Below are 23,963 nucleotides of genomic sequence, written 5' to 3' on the forward strand. Positions count from 1 at the left end.
TCCATATATCACATGGAGGAAAGTTGCAGGCAATACTTTGAATCAGAAGAAAATGAGAAGAGGCAGGATGCTAGCAGACTGTTCACAGACCTCCACTTGAAGAACAAAGAGCAGAGAAATACTGGCCAAGTCAGGCTGGATTTAGATCTGCTTCCTTTATGCTCAGTCGTTGGAGCTCACTGCAATTCCACTGGAGTACTTTCCCTCAGCCCTCTTTAAAACCTCTACATAAAAGGGAGGTATACAAGGCATACTCCTTACCTTCCAGGAACCCATGAATGCTAATATATATCATCTAGGGCCAGGGCATCAGTGCCATTTAGGGCCAAATAAGCCTTTGTTTGTGGGGCTGCCCTGTGTGTTGTGAGATGTTTAGCAGCAATCCCGGCCTCTCCTGACTATATTACCAGTAAAGCCTGCCCGTCTCCCCCTAGTTGTGACAACCAAAAATGGCTCTAGACATTGCCAAATGTCCCTTGGGGGCAAAATTGCCCCAAGTTAAGAACCGTTGAACCGGATAGGCAATAATCCTATTTGCAAAGCACACAAAACATTTAGTAACGGCATCCCTACGGTCACTAGGGCTGAGAGCATCATAGCTTTCTGGGCTTGGGGGGAGAAACACCATCGAAATGGATCCACGTAGCTCATTTATTTAAATCTTCTCAACAAACTTTCAAAGTAGGCACTATTGCCCTCATTTTGCAGGTGAGAAAACTGAGTCTCAGAGAAGATAAGTAACTTTCCCAAGATCACACAGCTACACACTCTGCCACAACCCCACACTGACATTTCATTCTCCACATTCACTTGAACCCCGCCAGGTCCCTGCTCCTTATCTACTCAGACTTCTAAACAGCAGAGCTCTTTTCTCTGCAATAGTGTATCTTGCCAGACAAATAATATTTCCTGGATCTCAGGCAAGGAAATCTTACAAATTCTAAATGTATACATTCTATATCAGAAAACCTAGAACATGAGGAGATGGGCTTGAATGGAGGCAGACTTTAGTGACACCCAAAACTGAGTAATTCCACGAAGATTTTACCCATTTCTAAATCCTCTGGTTTGTTTAGAATTACTCCGTCAGCGAAACTGTCGTTAGAGTATTTTGTGTACTGATTGGACCCTGCAATTAAGCCTCCTTTGATGAAGGCACGTTAAGACTAATTTTAAATCTTATTAACGTCAGCATGACATCTACTTGAAGCTGTTTTTCAAACAAGTGGCAGCAATTTGCGCAGGGATGTCAGTGTCAGAGTTCGTTTCCAGAGTCTCTGCAGCCGCATCTTCCTCTCTCACTCCTGTCGCCCCCTCCAGACACTGTCTGTTCACAGCATGTTAAGCTCAAAGTGCCTTCATACAGGGAAAACCCCAGTGCATCTCTCAAGAGCGCAGATATGCCATGTATCTAAGCGTTGGTCTGAATCACATAGGAATAGAAGATTGAGTGTCTAATCAGATTAGTGACAGGAAAGGCTTTTGGGCCATGGCCTGCAGTCCCTTGACTTGAATTCTCTTGAATTAAGAGCAGTCATAGGTGCCTTGTGCAGCCCCTGCTTCATTGTAGAGGGATAAAGGCAGAGAGAGATTGACACAGATTATTAAAAAGCCTCTTGGGCCCAAACTCTTCCATGGTCGCTCAGATCTCTTCTGGTCTTCCTTTGAATAAAACATATGTGCCAGGCCCAGTAGCTCACACCTGTAATCCCAGCACTTTGGGAGGCCAAGACAGGCAGATGACTTGAGGCCAGGAGTTCAAGACCAGCCTGGCCAACATGGTGAAACCCCATCTCTATTAAAAATGCAAAAAATTAGCCAGGCTTGGTGGTGCGCACCTGTAGTCCCAGCTACTCAGGAGGCTGAATCACTTGAACCTGGGAGGTGGAGGTTGCAGTGAGTTGAGATCATGCAACTGCATTCCAGCCTGGGCAACAGAGTAAGACTCCATCTCGAAAGAAAGAAAGGGAAGAAAGGAAAGGAGATGAGGGGAGGAGAGGGGAGGGGAGGGAGGGAGGGAGAAAAAGAGAGAGAGAGAGAGAGAAGAAAGAAAAGAGAAAGAAAGAAAAAGGAAGGAAGGAAGGAGAAAGAAAGAAAAGAAAAGAAAGAAAGAAAGAGAAAGAAAGAGAGAGAGAGAGAGAGAAAAGAAAGAAAGAAAAGAAAGAGGGCATGTGCTAAGCAAGACAGGAACTGTAAAAGCTGATCTCTCCAGACTTACTTCAACCAATGGAGGAGCCAGCCAGTCCACTTTCATTGCTTAAAATGACACCATGCCCAGAAAAGTCTGCTGAGTCATGCCAAGTGAGGCAGCATGGAGCAGGCCTAGTGCTATGGAATTAATTCTAGAATTACTTCTGGACATCGACCTGGACCCAGTAGTTTCTTCTGACTCAACAGTCCCAAGTGACTCTGAGGTTGCCTGCTTGATTGAAAGTTGATGGTGGAGTCATTAAATGGCTGAATGAGCACAGGGTGGGCAGGGATGGGGTGGAAGGAACAGATCTGGAGGAAGATGGTTACATTTATTTAGGATATGGGAGTTTGAGCACCTGTGGGACATTCCAGGAAATCTGCCATAGGAGGAGGCGAGCTTTCTCTGCCACAAGCCACACTGACATTTCATTCTCCCCATTCACTTGCACCCACGAGGTCCCTGCTCCCTTATCTACTGAGACTTCTAAGTGAAATGGGGACCTGTAGGGAAATAGCAATGCAGGATCTTACAATAAGAGTTTTAAGGGGCTGGGAAATGGAGGGATAAGAAAGAAGTTACTGGATTTTTCTTTGCATTTGAGACCAACCCTTCAAATTCTGGATGAACAGCTGGGCTGCAGCTTTGACCTCCAAGCTCAGTTACAAGAACCTCAGTTCTTAACCCTGAAGGACCTCTGGGTATAGAAGTGTCCATTGCTCCACAAACAGCAACTTACTTATTTTCACGTGCTTTTCTTTGTTGATATTATTATTTTTAATGACCACTATGGTTTGAATGCGTCTCTCCAAAATTCATGTTGAAACTTAATCTCCAGTGTAATACTGTTAAGAGGTGGGATCTTTAGGAGGTGAGAGGCCATGAAGACTCCTCCTTCTCGAGTGGGATTAAGGCCTTTTTATAAAAGAGGCTTCAGCAAACATTTGGCCACACGCGGAAGCAGCAAAAAGGTGCTTACACCTAATGCTGGTGCCTTGATCTTGTCTTGGACTTCCTGGTCTCCAGAACTGTAATCAGTAAATTTCTGGTCTTTATAAATTACTCAGTCTGAAGTACCTTATTATAGCATCGCTAACAGACTAAGACAATATCTCAGCTTTAACATGCCTTTTTGTTAGGTCATTTTAGTGTTCCTTATCCTTTTTGATTTTCGTTTCTTGCAATATTTTTCCCCTTTCTAAAGTGCCTAGAAAGTTTAGAGACTATGTAACTGCTTGCCCATTCAATCGTTAACCTTTTGGGTTTTAGAGCCAGAGCTTCCTTTTTTATTATTTTTTTATGCCTTCATCTTTAACATTCTATCTTATGTCATAGTATATAAATTTAGGTTTGTTTTGGTTTTCATTTTAGCGTTTGAGGTTCAGGTTTTATTTTTAATTGCTTAAGTTTTTATCTTTAAATCTTTTATCTATTTGAACTTTTACTGTAATCATTTTACTGATTCATTTAAAAGAACTTTTTTTTTTTACTTTAAAAGTTCTGGGACACATATGCAGAATGTGCAGATTTGTTACATAGGTATACATGTTCCATAGTGGTTTGCTACACCTATCAACCCTCATCTAGGTTTTAAGCCCCACATGCATTAGGAATTTGTCCTAATGCTTTCCCTCCTCTTGCCTCCCACCCTCCACAGGCCCTGGTGTATAATGTTCCCCTCCCTGTGACCATGTGTTCTCATTGTTCAACTCCTGCTTATGAGTGAGAACATGTGGTGTTTCATTTTCTGTTCCTGTGTTAGTTTGCTGAGAATGATGGCTTCCAGTTTCATCCACGTCCCCACAAACGACATAAACTCATTCTTTTTAGTGGCTGCACAGTATTTCATGGTGCATATGTGCCACATTTTCTTTATCCAGTCTATCATTAATGGGCATCTGGGTTCGTTCCAAGTCTTTGTTATTTATTGTAAATAGTGCCGCAATAAACATATGTGTATCTGTCTTCATAGTAGAATGATTTATAATCCTTTGGGTATGATTGCTGGTTCAAATGGTATTTCTGGTTCTAGATCCTTGAAGAATTGCTACACCATCTTCCACTATGGTTGAACTATTTTACATTTCCACAAACGTGTAAAAGCATTCCCATTCAAGTGGGAAGTGGTACACAGGGAAGCCCCAGGCTGGTGGAGAGGTGTGCAGTTTCCTCGGGCTGTCATAACAAACTGGCACAAACTGTATGGCCCAACTCAATATTCTCTCACAGTTGTGGAGCTTGGAAGTCCAAACTCAAGGTGTCAGCAGGGCCGTGGTCTACTTCCCAGCTCTTGGTCATGACAGGTATTCCTTGGTGTTTTGCAGCTTGCAGCTGCATGACTCCATCTCTACCACCATCATCACATGGCAACCCTCCCTTCTGTGTCTTCACGTGGCATTCACCTCTCTGCTGCATCTCTCTGTGTCTCTTCTCCGCTTTTTATAAGGACACTAGTCAGATTAACGGTATACCCCACTCCATTATTACCTTCTCTTAAATTAACGAATTACATTGACAGCAACCATATTTCCAGATAAAGTCACATTCTGAGTTTCAGGAAGAACATGCATTTTGGGGAGTACTAGCCAACCCAGTGCAAGGTAAAAAGCAAAGTAGCAAAACCTGGAAGAGCCTGAAAGACTCTGTCACCGGAATCTCAACCTGGAGTTCTCAAATGTGGCTGCACTATGGAATCGCCTGGACTGCTTTAACCAATCCTGCTGCCTGGGCCCACTTCTAGAGACTCCGATTTGATTGGTGGCAGTGCAACCAGGGCTTTGGAGTTTTCTAAAGCTTCTCAGGTGATTCAAATGTGTAGCCTGGATTGAGAAGCACTGCATGGAAGCTGATGGAGTTGAGAAGTCAGCCAGTCTCCAGTTCATAATGAGTCAGATAATTGGGGTGGTTTTATCTCATAGCCCCTTAAATTAGGGAAGCCATTGGATTAGCATGTGAGGAGCTCTGGACTTGGTCTTACACACAGATTTAAATTCAACTCCCTTTTCATTAGTCATTTACCCTTTCTGAGCTTCCGATTCTTCTGTAAAATGAAATGGTTGGACTAGATGTGATCTGAGTACCATTGGTGCTATTAAAAAACACTTTATATCACTTTATCACATTCATTATTTGGAAATATTGGACATCTGCTATTGAATGGCTTCTTAACCTCAGTGACTTCTACCAAAAAATAAGAATAAATGAAGGGTGAACAGCCTGCAAGTTTATACACTGTGTAGAGGTAGAACTCGTGTTAATTTTTTTTTTAACCACTAACTTCTTGGAGCATGGCATAGTGTCTGGCACACATGGAGTGCTCACAATTAGTTGTTGACTGTCTGATTGGTGCCTGTGTAAGGAACATTCCAAAGCAGGATAACCTACCCCAATTCCCACTCAGGCCTGTGGCCCCAGTAGTAAATCCAATGCCAATAACTAAAACTTGATCTGACATTTTGGAAATAATAAGCTCTGGCTCCTCCTCTTGCCAGCTGAAAGGTGTGTAAAAGTTTAATCCTTCTTCCTGAACTTCAGTCCTCTCGTCTATAAGACGGGAATGATAATTCTTATCTAGTGACGGAACAGTAAAGATTGGAGGTAAGTAAACTTTGTAGCATGGTGGTTGGCAATAAATACTGAATTATTTATGTATGTGTATGTACTTGGCCCTGTCACTGATACTTAAAAAAGAAAAACCTCTTAGGATTTTTCTTACGGGTTATGAGGAGATTTATGTCTAATTTCAGCCAGAGGACTACAGTATTGTTAAATAAAAAAAGGGAAGAGTCCCTTCTTAAGGTGTTACTCTTTAGTACTGTTGACATTTGGAATTGAAGTAAGTTACATCTATAGAAATGTTAGCCTTTGATAATGTTAGGCATTAACTTGTCACCAAACCTCACCTATGACATAAAACATATGATGTAAAATATGTAACTATTTTTAAAGATAGTTAATGGAATCAATACTATACTTTACAGCATTGTTCCTGATTAGTTACCTACTGTTCAGCCACAAATTGCCACAAAATTAGTGGCCTAAAATAATAAACATTTATCATTTCACACAGTTTCTATGAGCAAGCAAAGAACTCAGGAGAGACTGAGCTAGGTAGTTCAGTATGAGGATCCCTCATGAGATCTCATTCAGGGTGTCAGCTGGGGCTACAGTCATCTGAAGGCTGGACTGGGGATGGAGATCCTGCTTCCTGTGTGGCTGATCACATGGCTGGCATGCTGACACTGGTTCTTGGTGGGAGGCCTCAGTTCCTTGCCATGATGACCTCTCTATAGGGCTCTTTGAGTGTCCTCAGGACACAGCAGCTGGCTTCCTCCAGAGGAGGTGATCCAAGAGCACCCAAGGCGAAAGCTTCAACAATGTTGATGATCTAGCTGCAGAAGTAATACTTCATTGTGTCTTCAATATTCTGTTGGTTATTAAAGTGAGCCCTATTTGATACAGGAAGAGAAGCACAGGGAATGCATCCTAGGAGGTGGTGATTATTGGGTCTCATCTTGGTGCAGACCACCTGCATCATTATCTTTGTTAAAAACTTAAGTTCCTGGGCCCCATCTGCATTCTTAGCAAGACTCTTGGATGACTGCATGATCTACCCTAAAGTTTGAGAACAATTGCTTTATTGTGCTTAGACATATCTACATATATACTTTTACATACAACAAAAACACTGAAGTTATGACTATTTGTTTTGGAGAGTGAGTTAAAGTGTCGGGGCAAATATCACTTTTAAAATAATAAATATGTGCTACTTTAATAACTAGAGTTTAAATTAAGTGATTTAAAAAATATTATTACACAAGCCCTTTGGATTATTTTCTTGTGATGTCTGAGTCTCTTTGACTTTAAGGTAGAAAGTTAAACAAGTTACAAGAACATAGTCCCTAAATACTGAGACTATGTCCTGCTACATTAAGACATAAGTTAGAATTCCATGGAGTACCACTAAAGGAAGCTCACCTGTTTTAGCCCTGCCGTGTTCCTCTTCAACAAATTGGAAGCTAATCAAGGAGAGGCAAGGTGGCCCAGTTTCTCTTCCCCTCCCTGCCTCTCACTTAGCTTCTATACACATCTACAGGATAGATATCAAACATTTTGGCAGAGATAAACATTTTGGCAGAGTTCATTGGTGCGAGTGAATGAGGATGTCCTTGTTTTAACACTCCAACTATTTTCATTGTCCTACTTTTTAACATTTATTACTCAACCCCATGCCCCTTCTAGAGATGTTTCCAGATCAAAGCTCCCCAGCTGATTGTAATTGGTCAAGACTAAAAGCTAATCAGTCTTCTCTCCAGGGATTTTAGTCAAGGTCAGGCCCTAAGGAATTGGGGTAAATATAGAGAGAAGAATGGAGGGGAGAGGAGGAAAGAAATGAGACAGAGGAAATCTGCAACTCACATATCTGGTGGAGCACTTGGATTAGGACCTTGGGCCTATCTGACTTGGTATTCTAATATCCATTAGGGACACTTCTCAGTTCTTCCGAAAGTACGGGTGGGGGCGGGGCCTCTATGCCTGGAATCACTCTTGTGTTCTGCAAGCCTCTGCCTCCAGCTCTCTTTGTGTTTATCGTTTGCGCATTTTGGCTTCACTAGGAGAACCCTGTGGTCAACACCCTTTTAAATTAATCTGGATGGCATCGCTAATTATCTCTTTAGGATGGAATCCTAGAAGTTGAAATACTAAATCAAAGAGTATGAACAATTTTGAGACCCTTGATTCTTGCCCATTCATTTGGCAACTGTTAGCTTTTTCTCGATCGATGCCCTATATAAACAAGTGTTCTGTAACAGACGTGTATTTATGGGCACATGAATAATAAATTATTAGAAATAGCAGGGCTTTAAACCCATTAATGTACATGAAATTTTACTTCTTCCAGTCCACTGATATTGGTTGAAATATTTATAACTGTTTGCTCACTGGTAGTCCCCAAGGCTTTGAAGGAGAATGTCATGCTGTATATAAAATTTAAGGATTCCTGATCCAGGATACCCAAACTAATGGGGAATGTGTAGTTCAGATGATCCAGGAAGCCTGGGTCAGCTGACAATTAAATTTAAAAAGTCAATGCATCTTGATGATTGTGGAAATGTAGGCCTTTGCATACAATATACTAATACTAAGGAAGGGGTTTTTTTTTAATTGAACTATAATTCCCACACTGTAAAATTCATCCTTTGAAAGTACATTTCAGTGGATTTTAGCATATTCACAGTCTTGTCCAACCAACACCACTATCTAATTCTAGAATATTTTCATCACTCCAAACAGAAACCCTCTATTCATAGTGGTCACTTCCCATTTCTCCCTCCCTCCAGCCCCTGGCAACCATGTCTGCTTTCTGAATTGTTTTGCTTATTCTGGGCATTTCATATAAATGGAACCACACAATATGTGGCCTTTTGTGACTGGCTTCTTTCACTTAGCACAGTGTATTTAAGGTTCATTCATGTGGTAATAGATTTCAGTACTCCACTCCTTTATAACATGGGGTAACATTTAATTGTACAGATATGCCACATTGTGGCCATTCCTTCGTCAGTGGAGAGCTTTCAATGTAAACTTTTAGGCATAAAATTCATCGAGACACGAATACTAATCATAATTATACACTTGAAAAATTCTCACCAAGTGAGTAACCACTACCCAGATCCAGAAACCAAGCACTACCAGCACCCCAAGAGCCCTTCAGGTTCTTTTTCACTCCCTAATCACCCTCCAAGCATAATCTTTTAACTCTATAAATTAGTCTTGCCTGTTCTAACTCCTTAGGTTAGTTTTGTGCATTTTTGAAACTTTTACAAATGAAATCATGTAGTATGTGTTCTTTCGTCTTTGGTTTCTTTCACTCAACTTTATATTTTTGAGATTTATTCCTGTTGCTGCATATGGTTGTAGTTGATACTTTCTCAGTGCTGGATGGGTTTCCATTGTGTGAACACGTACCACAGTTTAATCATCCATCCTACTATTAATGGATATTTGGGTTTTTATTTTTGGTTATTGCTAATAGTGCTGCTCTGAATTCTTGCACATGTTCTTGGTGAATATAGGAACGCATTTCTGTTGACCATATATCTAGGAGTGGAATTGCTGGCTCCTAGAGTGTGCCAATATTCAGTGTTAACAGGTACTGCAGAATAGTTTTCCAGAATAATTATATCAGGTTCCACCCTCACCAGTAATATGTGTTCCAATTGCTTCATGTCCTTGCCAACACAGAGTATTGTCTGTCTTTGTCATTTTCACCATTCTGGTGAATGTGTACTGGTATCACCATTGTAGTTGGAAATTATTTCCTTGTTGCCTTTTGAATTTCAGAACCTTGTAATATAGCTAGTGACCATTTGGAAGTTTGTTGAGGGCTCATTCAATGCTTCCCCCATACTTTTTTTGGATTATCTACCTGTTTCTAATTAACTCATAGAAATTCTTTATATGCTGAATTTGAACATTTTATTTGATATAGGTTTTATAAATATGTTATATGCTGTGACCTGCCTTTTCTTCCCTTGATGATGTCTTATGAAATAGTTCTTAATTTTAATGTAGTCCAGTTTTCCTTTATGGCTAGTGATTTTTTTAAGAGATAGGGTCTTGCTATGTTGCCCAGGCTGGACTTAAATGCCTAGGCTCAAGTGAACTTCCAGCCTCAGCCTCCCAAAGTGCTGGGATTACAGTCGCATGCCACCTTGCTTGGCTAATTTTAAAAAATGTATTGTGTTTAAGAAACCTTTTTTCTTACCCAGCTCTTGAGATTGTATTTTGATATTGAAATGCTTATTACGTCTCAAATTCGTACTAAATGGTAAATGCATTTCTGTTATGGCCTCATCAAGAGGGATACTCAATGTATTAGAGATGTTCTGAATGGAAATAAGAACAAAGGAACAAATCATAGCAGACAGTTTACCAACACCTAGCAGAAAACTGCAGTCCTCTGTTAGCCTTGAAAGGAATCCAATCCAGGGTTATCTCAACTGGAGTTCCTTGCTGTTTCTCTAATTCCTTTCCAACTTGTATATCATCCTCATTTGTGGCAGCAATTAGTTTGACTCATTAATCTCTGCCTTTTCATCTGAGTGTAAACCATACTTCATGACTCTATTAGGTCAGTTTGTAACTGGTCCAGACAGGAATAAGGAACTTCCTGGTAAGAGCTGCTCAGCAATGTTCAGACAGATTTATCTCCCATCTGAACCATTCTTGAAGATGCCAAGTGTTCTTTCAATTATCAATCGGGTGACACTTTGAGCATCATTATAATTTATGTTGGAGAGAGTCTAGGGGGCAGGGAGAGAAATGAACCAGATTTTCAATGACATTGCACTGTCACATGAAACAGAAGGACTGTACACAGGCCAGCTCTTGAAGGGTCACAATGCCTTCCCCAGCTCACTTGATATGCGCAATATTGGTGTCAAGCTAACAGTGATGATTGATTCTGACACAGTGTCACACTGCAAAATGCAAAACATTATCTTCCTCCAAATTAATAACTGCTAAACATGAGCAGAGTCACACAACCAGACTGTGTAAGAAGGAATGATTCACTGGGTGCTCAGAACAGCTAACCAGTGCATCAGGGGTGTCTCATGCCCTTCAGATCTTAGCACCTGCATCTCATAGGGATGGGAGGCTCTTTTTAAGTGAGATTCCTTAAGAAGCATAACAAGACTCACAAAATGGGGCTTCTAGGAGAATTAGAACAGCAAGGGAATGAGAGACACAAGCCAAAATGGCATGTATCCACCCTGATGAACTCTTTAATTCATTCACACAGCAGATGTGGGATATTGACTAGGACTGAAAACCATGGGATTGCGTCCTCGGAGGCTGGGCAAGAGTGTGTGGATTGAGGAAATATGACAAAATACATTTGATCTTGTGTCTAAAATATCCAATTCTCTCAAGGTTTGAGAGAAACCCATAAAGAGAAAGCTAAGAGTATAAGAGTTGCTTATTAAAAACTGCCAGGTGTAAAAGTCGAGGATTCCCAAATACTATCCAGTAGTAAGCATATTTCTTTTCTAGCTCATACAACCATATTTCAATAACATAATCTATGAGAGTGTTTCCTATTGTTCTTCAGAAAGGGCCAGGGGTGTTGGGGGGAAGAGGAAATTAAATTAGCTACCTGCTGAAGAGAAGGGCACTTATCTGGGCACCAACATCTTGGGAGCCACAGAGTTCGGATGGGCTTTTTAAGGAAGGAGGTCCTCTCTGGTCTCCTTTGCATGCTTAGGGCCTTGTTCTTGATTTTTTCTGCCTGGGCTTCCCTTCCTAGACCCTTCCCATGGCCTGCTCTTTTCACCCTTTAATCTCAGCAAATGCAGAGAAACGTTCCCAACCACCCTCTCGAGAAGTTATCTCTCACTCAGCCCTGTAGCTAGTTACCCTCGTTCAAATCACCTGTTTATTTTTTCTGTGCGTGTTACCATAATATGCAATGCCTTTTACAGTATTCGTTTACTTTTTATGAAGCTTGTATGAAGTAGGGACTTTGCCACTTTTGCTCACTGCTATATTTATGGAACCTAAAGCTGGAGTTGGTACTGCAGATGATCAAATGTTTGCAGAATAAAAGATTGATGATGACAAAAAATGGGTTGAGAATTACTGACCAACATCCCGGAATATAAATGACACACTTTAAATTGGCTAAAGCGTCAATATATTACAAGTTCTGAAGATACAGAGTCATTTCTGATAATAAATGTATAGACTTTCTCATGGTAAAGTTGGCATTGTGTATTAGTTATCTATTGCTTTGTGGTAAATGGCGCTAAAACTTAGCAGGTGAAAATTATTATCGTTTATTATCTTACAGTTTCTGAGGGTTCAGGGATCCAGGACTGGCCAAGCAAGGTGGCTCCTGCCTAGAGTCTCAGATGACATTGCAGTCAAGTTGTCACTTGGAGCCACAGTCTCTGAAGAATTCACTGAGGGTGCAGGATCCATCTCTAAGCTCACTCTTATGGCTCCTGATGGAAGATGTCAGTTCCTCCCCAAGCTGGCCTCTCCATAAGACAGTTCATAGTATGGCTTCCCCTGAGCCAGGTGGTCCGAGACAGAAGAACACAGGCAAATGAGAAAGTGCCCCAGACAGAGGCTGCAGCCTTGTACAACCTAGTCTCAGAAGTGACATGTCATTATTTAGGCCATCTGCTATTGGTCACACAAAGCACCAGGTACAACATTGAAGGGGGCTATACCAGGGTACATATTACAGGGGGAAGATCACTGGGTATAATCTGGGAGGCTGGCTACCCCATGTGGCCAAGAGAGGGCTCTCCATTCTGATCTAGTCTGATTCCCTCATCTCTCTGGCTAGTCTAAGATCTGCTGCTCATTAGTGTACATCCTGTTCTATTCTTGCCCTAGGTTCATCTGCCTTGAGATGTCTGTTTTGAAGCAGGGTCCCTCATTCTCTGTTCATGAATGAACTCACTGTTCACTTTAATTATACACATTTTCAGTGATACAGAGATTTTACTTCCCTCAAATGTAGCCAGCAAAACATTGGCCACTGATTACTTTTATCCTCAAGTGGGTTTTATTAAATTAATTCTTTTTGGCAGCATGTTGCTTCTACGCTCTAATTGGAGCCTCTTTATTCTGTAACCTCAGTGTTGGTCCTGGGTTCAGCCTGCCCTGTGGAGTGGGGAGTGGAGTTCCTTCTGTCCTCTTTGGTCTGGGCTGAAAGTGACAGGCCTTCCAGCAGAAACACGTGGTGCTGTGAAATATCACATGTAGCCAGTTAAACATCTGCATTTCTGCAGCAGCCAGAGATATAATTATTTAACTAATGATTTCATGAATGGACACCACATTGTATGCAGAACAGTAAATTTCAAGGTTGGTTCATCTGAAGAACTCCCTGGGCAGCTTCTGAAAAAAAGCCCATTTCCTGATGGGAATCCAAAATATCTGGGTTCGTTTTGTCAATCTTCACTTTCAAGCTCCTTTGGTGATTTTGATGATCAAAGAAGTTTGGAAACACTTGGGGTAGGCTAACATAAACATAGGAAGTAGTAAAGAGGCATTAAAATGAAGACATATCAACATTTCATATGTGCTAACACATGTCCTGAAAGCAAATGAGATTCTGTCTATTTCTGTAACTTGCTTGGGCAAAGTCCTCAGAATGAATTCCCCGACCATACTGGCTTTCCCCACTTTTTTAGCCCCCAAACTCTTAATGTACATGTTTTCTCTTTCTCAGTGGGTAGGGAAATGGGAAAATCTGGCCCTTCCAAATCTCACGGAATGGGTTCTTCAACTATAAAGGGAGTTTTGTTACCAGAAGAAATGGGAAGAAAGAACAGGATAAACAAATGCAGATGGACACCTGAGCATGCCACCGTGGAGAAATTGCCAACTGCTGGCATTATATATTCATGCATCTGTTCAGTTTGTGGCTTTTAGTAATGTAGTCCAGCTTAGAAAGAGGAAAAGACAACAGGTTAAACTACCTCTTCAAGTTTCTTCTGAGAGGTAGATGATGCCAGATTTAAAAATATTGAACAGTGTCACACCTAGTTCCTGCTCCTGGAGGGATGTCTAATGGTGCTGCAGAAAAAACATCTTGGTGCCTGTGTTTGAGTACAGTGATGGATGATTTTAGCTCTAGCTAAGCCAGAAATGATTTTTCCCTCCAAAAAGAATTTTAAATTTGCCTACAGTATGCTAAGCACACAGTTGTCAGAGCTGAGAGTACAAGGCAGAACAGCCAAAACAGAGACTCACAGAACCTACACCCACAGCCAGTGCTGGCCAGGGACAGTAGAGGCAAACAATGCCTATTCTAGAAATCAGTGGCAAAGACTCAGAATAAACACGGTATTTGTAGAAAACACAATGTAGTACTAAGACTTTTTAACAAAGTTTTAACAAGGGTGAACAATTGGTTATCTCCTTTATAAGTCAAGAGAAATGTTTAACACCCAGGAAAAGAACAGGTCAAGGATGGCTATAAATGCAGGAGTCCCCGACCCCTGGGCCGCGGACTGGTACTGGTTCATGGCCTGTTAGGACTGTGGCCGCACAGCAGGAGGTGAGTGGTTGGAGAGCTCTGCCTCCTTTCAGATCAGCAGAGATGTTAGCTAGATTCTCTTAGGAGCACCAACCCTATTGTGAACTGAGCATGTGAGGGATCTAGGTTCTGTGCTCCTTATGAGAATCTAAGTAATGCCTGATGATCTGAGGTGGAACAGTTTTATGCCCCCACCCTACATCCATGGAAAAAATTGTCTTTCACAAAAGGGGTCCCTTGTGCCAAAAAGGCCGGGGACTACTGCTGTAATATACTCTCAGAGAGAATAAGCCAGGGATTAACAGCAGAGTTTATGATCTGTTTCTTTCTTGTTTATTGTATAAATGTATACATATATATTTTCATTAATCATTTGGGTCTAGATTTTCTCAGTGAGTCCTTTGGTCATCTCTATCCGGTCTGAACCAAATTATTCCTCTGAGAATTGTGCCGGGTGGTTCTTAGTAGAAAGGGAGAGTTAAGATTCCAGGGTTAAAATCAGCTGTATACTTTCCCTTCCAGAATTCTGTCTCAACAAATCTCACTTCTCTCTGGGAAGATGCAACAATCTCCAACGCTATGCTACCACACAAATCCTTCTAAAGCAGTTGTTAATTTTTAATCAACCAAATGTATATATTTTAAACACAAATTTTCTTTCTAAAAATATCAGATGGCATTTAAATATTTATTTCCTTCAGTGTTTCTTTCATTGATCTGTTCCAGAAACTGACAAGAACTTGTTGTTGTGTTTATAAGTTTTATAATGAATAATACATTGTTTATGGCAATGATAATGGTCATATTTCTCTATTTCTAGAAAATGACTGCAAAGCAAAAAAAGCGAGTTATTTCTATATCCTCAATTATTTCATCTAGCAATGCCTTCACATTCTAAAGAAGAGCTGTTTAGTTAGAGGTTTTAAAACTTGATGTCTGTGTATGGTTTCCTTAATGAATTCTCTTAATTTCGGTTGTCTCTTTTCTTGTAAGCATCACATTATTTACTCTCTTGCTGCTCATAAGTCAGTCTACATCAATATGTATGAATATATCTCTCTTCATTTTGGTACACGTAAGAATAAGCATATCTAAGTATGCTCATCAACACATGCATATGTGCAGACACATGTACTCCGACGCACATGACATGCTTATGTGATCACATGCAGAAAGAATTTGTCTCCTCTAATCACACTTGGAGTCCATACAGAACAATAAATTAGCAGAGAAAAGTAGGCTATTGTTATTTGATCTTCTCGAACTCCAGATACCACACATTTTTAAAATTTAGTTTTTATTTTAATCAAAGTTATACATGCATACTTATAGAGTCAAATTGTTTTACCAGAATTATTACCAAAATCAAGCTGAACCAAAACAGTGCCCTGCTCCTCACCTACAATCTCGTTTCCATTCCTAAGAGGCCATCTTTGCAGCTTTTTAAACTATTGCTCGTTTTTTCCACCTGCATATCAATAAATCACATATGACTTTTAGCACAACTTGTGATTTTCAGCATGAGGCAGCATAACATGTCTTCCGACTATGGAAGGTAAGGATCTAGCTCCTTTTTACTCTTTGTGCCACCATTATCATCTCTCCTCTCTCTCTCTCTCTCTCTCTCTCTCTCTCTCACGCACACACACATTTCTCTTCCCCTCAAACTCCAGTTATACTAATGTCAAATTTTTTATTAATTCAATCTTTAATATTGATATCATAACTATACAAATATAAATGCTATTCTCAGTTAAGCCATATAGGATATGCACAACTATTTGTTTTCTGTGAAATTAATAACTGGACTATTTTCTTAAATTGACTTAGTTTGGTGGTTGATTTTATGTGTCATGTTGACTAGGCCATAGGGTGCCCAGTTATGTGGTTAAACATGATTCTAGGCATTTCTGTGAGTTTTCTGAATGAGGTTAACATTTGAATTTGTAGAACTGAGTAAAGCAGAATGCCCTTGCTGATGGGGGTGGGTCTCATCCAATCTACTGAGGAAGTGAATAAGACAAAGAGGCAGAGAAGGGGAAAATGTATGCCTATCTCGGAGCTGGAACACGGGTCTTCCCTTCCCTTCAGACTTGAGCTTGGACTGGAACTTACATCATCAGCTCTACTGCTTCTCAGACCTTTGGACTCAGTCTGGAATTCTACCATCAGCTCTCCTGGGTCTCTTGCTGAATGCAGATTTTGGGACTTCTTAGCCTTTGTAACTGTGTGAGCCAATTCCTTATAATAAATCTCTTTATGTTTTCATCTCTTTCTCCTTTTTCCCTTCCTTTTTCCTTTCCTTCCTCCTTCCTTTTACCTTCTTTCCTTTCTTATCTATCATCTATCTATCTATCATCTGTTTGACTATCTTTCTATCATCTCTCTTATTGGTTCCATTTTTCTGGAACACCCAAATGAATATACTTAGTTTCCTTTATATTTGCTCAGATTCTTCCCAATCTTTAAAGTGTCCTCTCAGTACTTTTGAATACATCAGGAGCAATATCAATTTCATCTTCTCACAGATATTCTCCCAGGACCCACTGAGCTGATTTCTCTCTGTCTTTCACGCACAGTGGGCATCTAGGAACCTCCTTCACTATCACCGTCTTCCCAATGTAGCTGTTCTTTCTTGGATCCCATGGCTTCTTCTTTCTTGGTTTTTACCCTCATTTTGGATTTTTTTCATTGAGATAAAGATCACAAAACATAAAACTCACCACTCTAACAATTTTAAGGTGTACAAGTGATTTTCAGTATATTCACAATGCTGTGCCACCGACACCACCACTATCTTAATTCCAGAGTGTTTCATCACCCCACAGAGAAACTCCTGAACAATTAAGCAGTCATTCTACATTCCACTCTTTCCCCAGCCTTGGGCAATCACTATCTACTTTCTGTTTCTATGAATTTGCCTATTTAGAATATTTCATATAAATGGAATCATACAATATGTGTCCTTTATGACTGGCTTTTTAAACATAATACTTTCAAGCTTCATGCATGTAGCATTTATCATTACTTTACTCTTTTTATGACTGACTCATATTCCATTGCCTGAATGCACTAACTTTTTTTTAATCCATTCATCAGTTGATGGGCATTGGGTTGTTTCTACTTTTGGTGATGAGGAGTAATCCTACTATAAAGGTAGCATTAGTGTACATCTCTTTTTGATACCTAGGAGTGGAATTGAATTGCTAGGTGATATGGTAACTCTACATTTACCCTTTTGAAGAACTGCCAGACTTTTCCACAGCAGCTGCAGCATTTTGCATTTCTACTAGCAATACACAAAGGTTCAATGTATACATCCTCACAAAAATTTATTTTCCTTGTTTTGTCTTTATTATAGCCATCCTAGTGGAAGTGAAGTGGAACTCATTGTAGTTTTGGTTTTCATTTCCCTAATGATTAATGATGCTGGGCATCTTTTCCTGTGCTCTTGTGCCATTTGTATATCTTCTTTGGAGAAAATCTGTTCAAGTTCTTCAACCATTTTTAAGTGAGTTGCTGTCTTTGGTTTTTGAGTTGCAAACTTATTTACGTAGTCTATTATTAGACCCTTTGTCAAATATATGACTTGCAAATATTTTTTCTAATCTGTGAATTGGCTTTTAACTTTATTGATAGTATTCTTTGGTGATGCAATTTTTAAAATTTTGATGAAGTCCAATTTACCTATTTTTTTATTTTTTTGTGCTTTTGACGTTATATTTAAGAAACAGTTATGTATCCAAGATCACACAGAATTATATCTACATTTTCTTCTAAGAGTTGTATAGTTTTAGCTCTTACATTAAGGCTTTGATCAATTTAAAGTTAATTTACTTTTTTGTTCAAATGTTTATCAAGCAGCTAAGGAGATGGAAAGGTGATTTAAAACATGATCAGAAGTGAGGCAAATGCACAAGTAATAGAAAGCAAAGGGCAAGGTTTGTTGAATCACAGCAGTCAGAAAAAAGCACTTTAGGGAACCATGAGTGAGATTGTTTCCAGCCTGAAGAGGCATGGGTATCAAATCAGAAAAGGGGATGGAGATTAAAATAGAAAACTTTAGTCTGGATTGCTGATGACACTCAGTGTAGACTATATTTGTCTTTTTCCTTTCTCCCATCTTTGGGCTTAATTTACCAGTCGTGTCCAGGACTTTTCAATGCGCTTTTTCTATACTTGTTTGCATTTTTGCTTTAATGTCTTCTACAGAACTAGGTCCTTTTGGTGTTTAAGAGTTTTTTCCTGTTTTTTGAGAGATTCTTGTCCTTTTGATTTTAGTGTTGATGGTTTTGAGTCTTCCATTCTGATTTGACTGTTGTGCATTTTTGGCTGGAATATCTCATATAGATTTATTCATAGGCACTTTTTCTTCAGTTTCCTCATCATCAAAATCATCATCATCATCATCTTCTTCATCAGCTGCAACTTTTGCTTTTTTCTGTGGAAACTTGCTACCACCTCCAGGGGCAGATAGCTTTCCAGTTATACTTAAGAGTTTCACATCCTCCTCCTCTTCATCATCTGACTGCATCTTCCTCCACAGTTACTAAGTGCTGTCCATTAATATACACTGACCCTGAGCCACACTTCAACCGTAAGGCCACTGGTGGTGTTATTTCAGAGCCCCCAAGGGAAACCATTAGCTGTACAGTCATTTTCAAAGTTGCCAGTGTTAATCTATTTGGACTGCCTTCATAATTCATTGCCTCTGCTTCAACAATGTGTAATTCATCCTTTGTACCAGACCCTAAACTGACCATTTTGAAGTCAGGATGCATGAATTTGTAAATTGCTTGGGATACTGCCCTCTTAACAATATTAAGTCTTCCAATCCATGAATGATGTTTTTCCCATATATTTAGGCCTTTTCTTTTCATTTCTTTCAACAATGCTTTGCAGTTTTAGTGTACAAGTCTTGTACTTTGGCTAAATTTATTCCCAGGTATTCTTTCTGATGCTATTGTACACAGAATTGTTTTCTTAATGTCATCTTTAGATTGTTCATTGCTACTGTATAATAGAAATATAATTGATTTTTGTATGTTGATCTTGTATCCTGTAAACCTTTTTCTTTTTCTTTTTCTTTTTGAGACAGAGTCTTGCTCTTGTTGCCCAAGCTGGAGTACAATAGTGGGATCTCAGCTCACTGCAGCCTCTGCCTCCCGGGTTCGAGCGATTCTCCTCCCTCAGCCTCCTGAGTAGCTGAGATTACAGGCGCCTGCCACCATGCCTGGATAATTTTTGTATTTTTTGTAAATATGGGGTTTCACTATGTTGGCCAGGGTGGTCGTGAACTCCTGACCTCAGGTGATATTACTGCCTCGGCCTTCCAAAGTGCTGGGATTTCAGGCATGAGCCACCATGCCTGGCCACATCCTGTAGTCTTGATGAACTCTTTATTAGCACCAATGTTGTGGAGATTTTTAATGAATTCTTTGTTTTGTTTTGTTTTTTTAATATATAAGACCATGTCATCTGTGGACAGAAATAATTTTACTTGTTTCTTTCCAGTCTCATTGCCTTTTATTTCTTTTACTTGCTAATTGCCCTGTCTAGAACTTCTAACATAAAATTGAATAAAGGTGGCAAAACTGGACATCCTTATCTTGTTTCTGATCTTAGAGGAAAGCTTTCACTCTTGCATCATGCTGAATAATCTTACCTGTGGGTTCTTCGTAGATGACCTTTATCAGGTTGAGTAGTTTTCTATTTTTTGGTTTGTTGGGTGTTTTTATTATGCAAGGGTTTTGTCAGATGCTTTTTCTGCATGTATTGGAATGATCATGTGCGTTTTTTTCCCTTCATTCTATTAATATGGCGTACTACATTGATTGATTTTCCTATGCTCAACCACCCTTGCATATCTGGGAAAATTCCCACTGTCATGGTTTATGATCCTTTATATACACTTCCAGATTTTGTTTCCAGTATTTTGTTAGGGATTTTTGCACTTATATTCATAAAGAATATTGGTCTGTAATTGTACTTTTTCTTGTAATGTCTTTGTTTTTTGGTATTATTGTAATACTGGCCCCTTATAATGAGCAAGGAAATGTTCCTTTCGCTTCTATTTTTTGGTGTTAATTATTCTTTAAACATTTGGTAGAATTCACCAGTGAGGCCATCTAATCTTGAAGATTTTTGTTGGAAGTTTTCTCTTTTTTTTTTTTAATTTAATTGCTGATTCAATTGCTTTCCTTGTTATAAATCTGTTCAGATTTTATATTTCTTTTTGAGTCAGCTTTGGTAGTTTGTGTCCTTCTAAGTATTTGTCAATTTCATCTGTGTTATCTAATTTGTTGGCACACAATTGTTCAGAGTATTATCTTGAAATCTTTTTTTTTTTTTTTTTTTTTTTTGAGACAGAGTTTCGCTCGTTACCCAGGCTGGAGTGCAATGACGCGATCTCGGCTCACCGCAACCTCCGCCTCCTGGGTTCAAGCAATTCTCCTGCCTCAGCCTCCTGAGTAGCTGGGATTACAGGCACACGCCACCATGCCCAGCTAATGTTTTGTATTTTTAGTAGAGACGGGGTTTCACCATGTTGACCAGGATGGTCTGGATCTCTTGACCTCGTGATCCACCCGCCTCGGCCTCCCAAAGTGCTGGGATTACAAGCGTGAGCCACCGCGCCCGGCCCATCTTGAAATCTTTTTTAATGTTGTAGGTAGGTAGTCCTGTCCCTACATTCTTTCCTGATTTTAGTAATTACAATTTTCTCTCCTTTTTCTTGGTAAATCTAGATAAAAGTTTGTTGATGTTGTTGCTCTTTCCAAAGAACCAATTTTTTTTGTTTCATTGATTTTTCTCTATTGTTTTTCTATTCCTGATTTCATTAATTTGCACTCAAATCTTTATTATTTTCTTCCTTCTGCTTGCTTTCCTTTTTCTCTTCTTTAAGGAGTGATAAAGTTAGGTTATTGGTTTGAGATCCTTCTTAAGAAAGTTGTTCATAGGATTTCCATCTGAGCACTGCTTTTACTGCAACTTGTAAGTTATGATTTGTTTTATTTTTGTTTTTGATCTCAGAGTATTTTCTAAGTTCTATTGCGAGTTCTTTTTTGACCTATTGTTTATTCAAGTATGTGCTTTTGCATTTTCTGCATCCTTGTGAGTTTTCCAAATTTTCTTTTGTTACTAATTTCTAATGTCACTCCATTGTGGTCAGAAAACATACCTCAATCTTTTAAAATTTATTGAGTCTTCCTTTGTGGCCTAACGTATGGTCTATCCTGGAAAATACTCCATATGCACTTGAATGCCTATTTTGCTGTTGTTTTTTGAAGTTTTCTACAATGTGTGTTAGGGCTAGCTGGTTTACAGTGTTAAGTTTTCTATTTTCTTGCTGATCTTCTATCTAGTTATTCCGTACACTATCGAAAGTGGGATATTAAGTTTTCCAATGATTATTTTTGAAATATTTCTTCCTTCAATTCTGTGAGTTTTGTTTCATGTATTTTGAAGCTGTATTGTTAGGTGTATACACATTTATAATTGTTATCTTCTTGATGGGTTGGTCTTTCATTATTATATAATGTCCCTCTTTGTCTTTCATAACAATTCATCCTAATGTCTGTTGAGTCTGGGAGTAGATTAGCCACTTCAGTTCATTAGCCACAAACAGTTCATTCTGTTTGCATGGAATATCTTTTTTTCCTCTTTTTACTTGCAACCTATTTGTATCTTTGAATCTAAAGTGAGTCTCTTATAGACCTAATATATAGTTGGGTCATGTAGGGTTTTTTTAAATCAATTCTCCTAATCTCTGTGTTTTGGTTGAAAAGTTGAACTCATTTACATTTAATGTAGTTACTGATAAGAAAGGACTTACATCTGCCATTTTGCTATTTGTTTTCTATATATCTTACGTCTTTCCATTTCTTAATTCCTCCATTACTGCTTCCATTACCTTCACTGTGTGTTGAATAGACATTTTTTAGTGTACTGTTTTAATTCTTTTGTTATTTATTTTACTACATATGTTTTAGTTATTTTCTTAATGGTTGCCCTAGTGATTATAATTAACATCTTAATTTATAATAATCTATTTTGTTAAGTAGGTAAGTTTACTTCTATATAGCTTGTCTCCCCTGTGTTTTTATTGCCACAAATTGTATCCTCATCTGTTGAGTGCCCATATATAATGTCTCAGTCAATTCAGGCTGCTATAATAAAATGGCATAGACTAAGTGCCTCAAACAACAAAAATTCATTTCTCACTATTCTGGAGTTTGGGAGGCCCAGATCAACTTGCGAGCAGATTTGGTTCCTGGTGAGGGCCTCTTTCTTGTTTGCAGACAGTTGCCTTATCCCTGTATGTTCACATGGTAGAAAAGAGAGCTCTTCTTATGAGAACACTCATGCTATCCTGAGACCCACACTCCTGACATCATCAAAACCCAATTACCTCCCAAAAGCCCCACTTTCAATCACCATCATGTTGGAGATTAAGACTTTAACATACAAATTTTGGAGGAAGAAAAACATGTACTCTAGTAAATAAAGATTAATAATTATTGTGTCTTAAATGAGATAGGAAAAAAGAGGCACTAAGAGATAAAAAAATACATTAATACTGACTTATATATTTACCTATGCAGCTATCTTACCAGTGTTTATTATTTCTTCATATGATTCCAGTTATTGTCTACTGTTCTACCTAGAGTTCTTTCATTTCAACCTGAAGGACTACATTCTGCATTTCTTGTAAGAAAGGTTTTCTGGCAACAAACTCTCTCAATTTTTGTTTATATAGAAATGTCTGAATTTTTCTTATTTCTAAAGGATAAATTTGCTGAATATAAAGTGTGGGCTGCCATCAAAATTTACCTGAGCCTTGGTGTCAAATGTTTTTAGTTGCAAGTCAGTCACATAGGCAAGCAGTACCCATGTAGCTGCCCCTAACTAACTTCTCAGTCTTCAGCCCTTCCAGAGATAAACTGATACAACATGGTTCAAGGCCCTAGATATGCAAAGACTCTTATCAGGCAGTATATTCCAAGGGCTGAGAAATTATCTCCCAACAGCTGGTCAAACACCAGTCCTGAAGACCTTTGGAATGTGCAGGATATAAACAACCTTTGTCAACTAAGTCAATGCTTAACCGCACATATATTAACACATTTAATTTTTGTGACAATCTTGTGAGACAAGGGTCTTTCAAATGCTGCCCCAAGAAATGTTAAAAGATATTCCATGAAAAGAAATATTTAATGGTTTTATAAGTATTAGAAATACTGTACACTATTACTAAATTTAATATTTATGATGTACATTAACATACAAAAGGCTCTGAGAAATCCTGCAGAAAAGAAACCTATTTAATTTTTTGTTTCATCCAACTTTTCCTAAATATGGATATCTATGGACCCTATTTTCCAAGGAATGCCTATCAAAGTACAGTGTTCATTGAACACAGTTTGGGAACTGCCAAGATAGAGACATGGAACAACTGAGGTTTAGAAACTGGCATCATAACATGCAGCTAGAAAACGGCACTGCTGGACTGCAAATCCAGGCTTGATTCAAAGTCTTATTCTTTCCCTCATTTCATATTGGCTCCGAAGGATACATTTTCTAAGCTTTTTGAAATAAAAAGATGCATTTTAAAAACAACTAAATTCACTCATTGCCTTTCACATTTTTAAATTACCCACCCTCTATAGGTACATGAACATGATCTTGCCTTATCTATTGTCTCATCTCTATTGG

General features: G+C 39.0%; 1 pseudogene; it reads right to left on the reverse strand.

Annotated features, from left to right (window-relative positions):
- Nucleotides 1–17,971: 17,971 nt before the first annotated feature.
- On the reverse strand, nt 17,972–19,239 carry LOC116557207 (annotated as a pseudogene).
- Between the last annotated feature and the right edge of the window lie 4,724 nt (nt 19,240–23,963).

This window comes from Sapajus apella, unplaced genomic scaffold (assembly GCF_009761245.1).
Source record: "Sapajus apella isolate SASKATOON/1434 unplaced genomic scaffold, GSC_monkey_1.0 scaffold19, whole genome shotgun sequence".
Classification (NCBI taxonomy): Eukaryota; Metazoa; Chordata; class Mammalia; order Primates; family Cebidae; genus Sapajus; species Sapajus apella.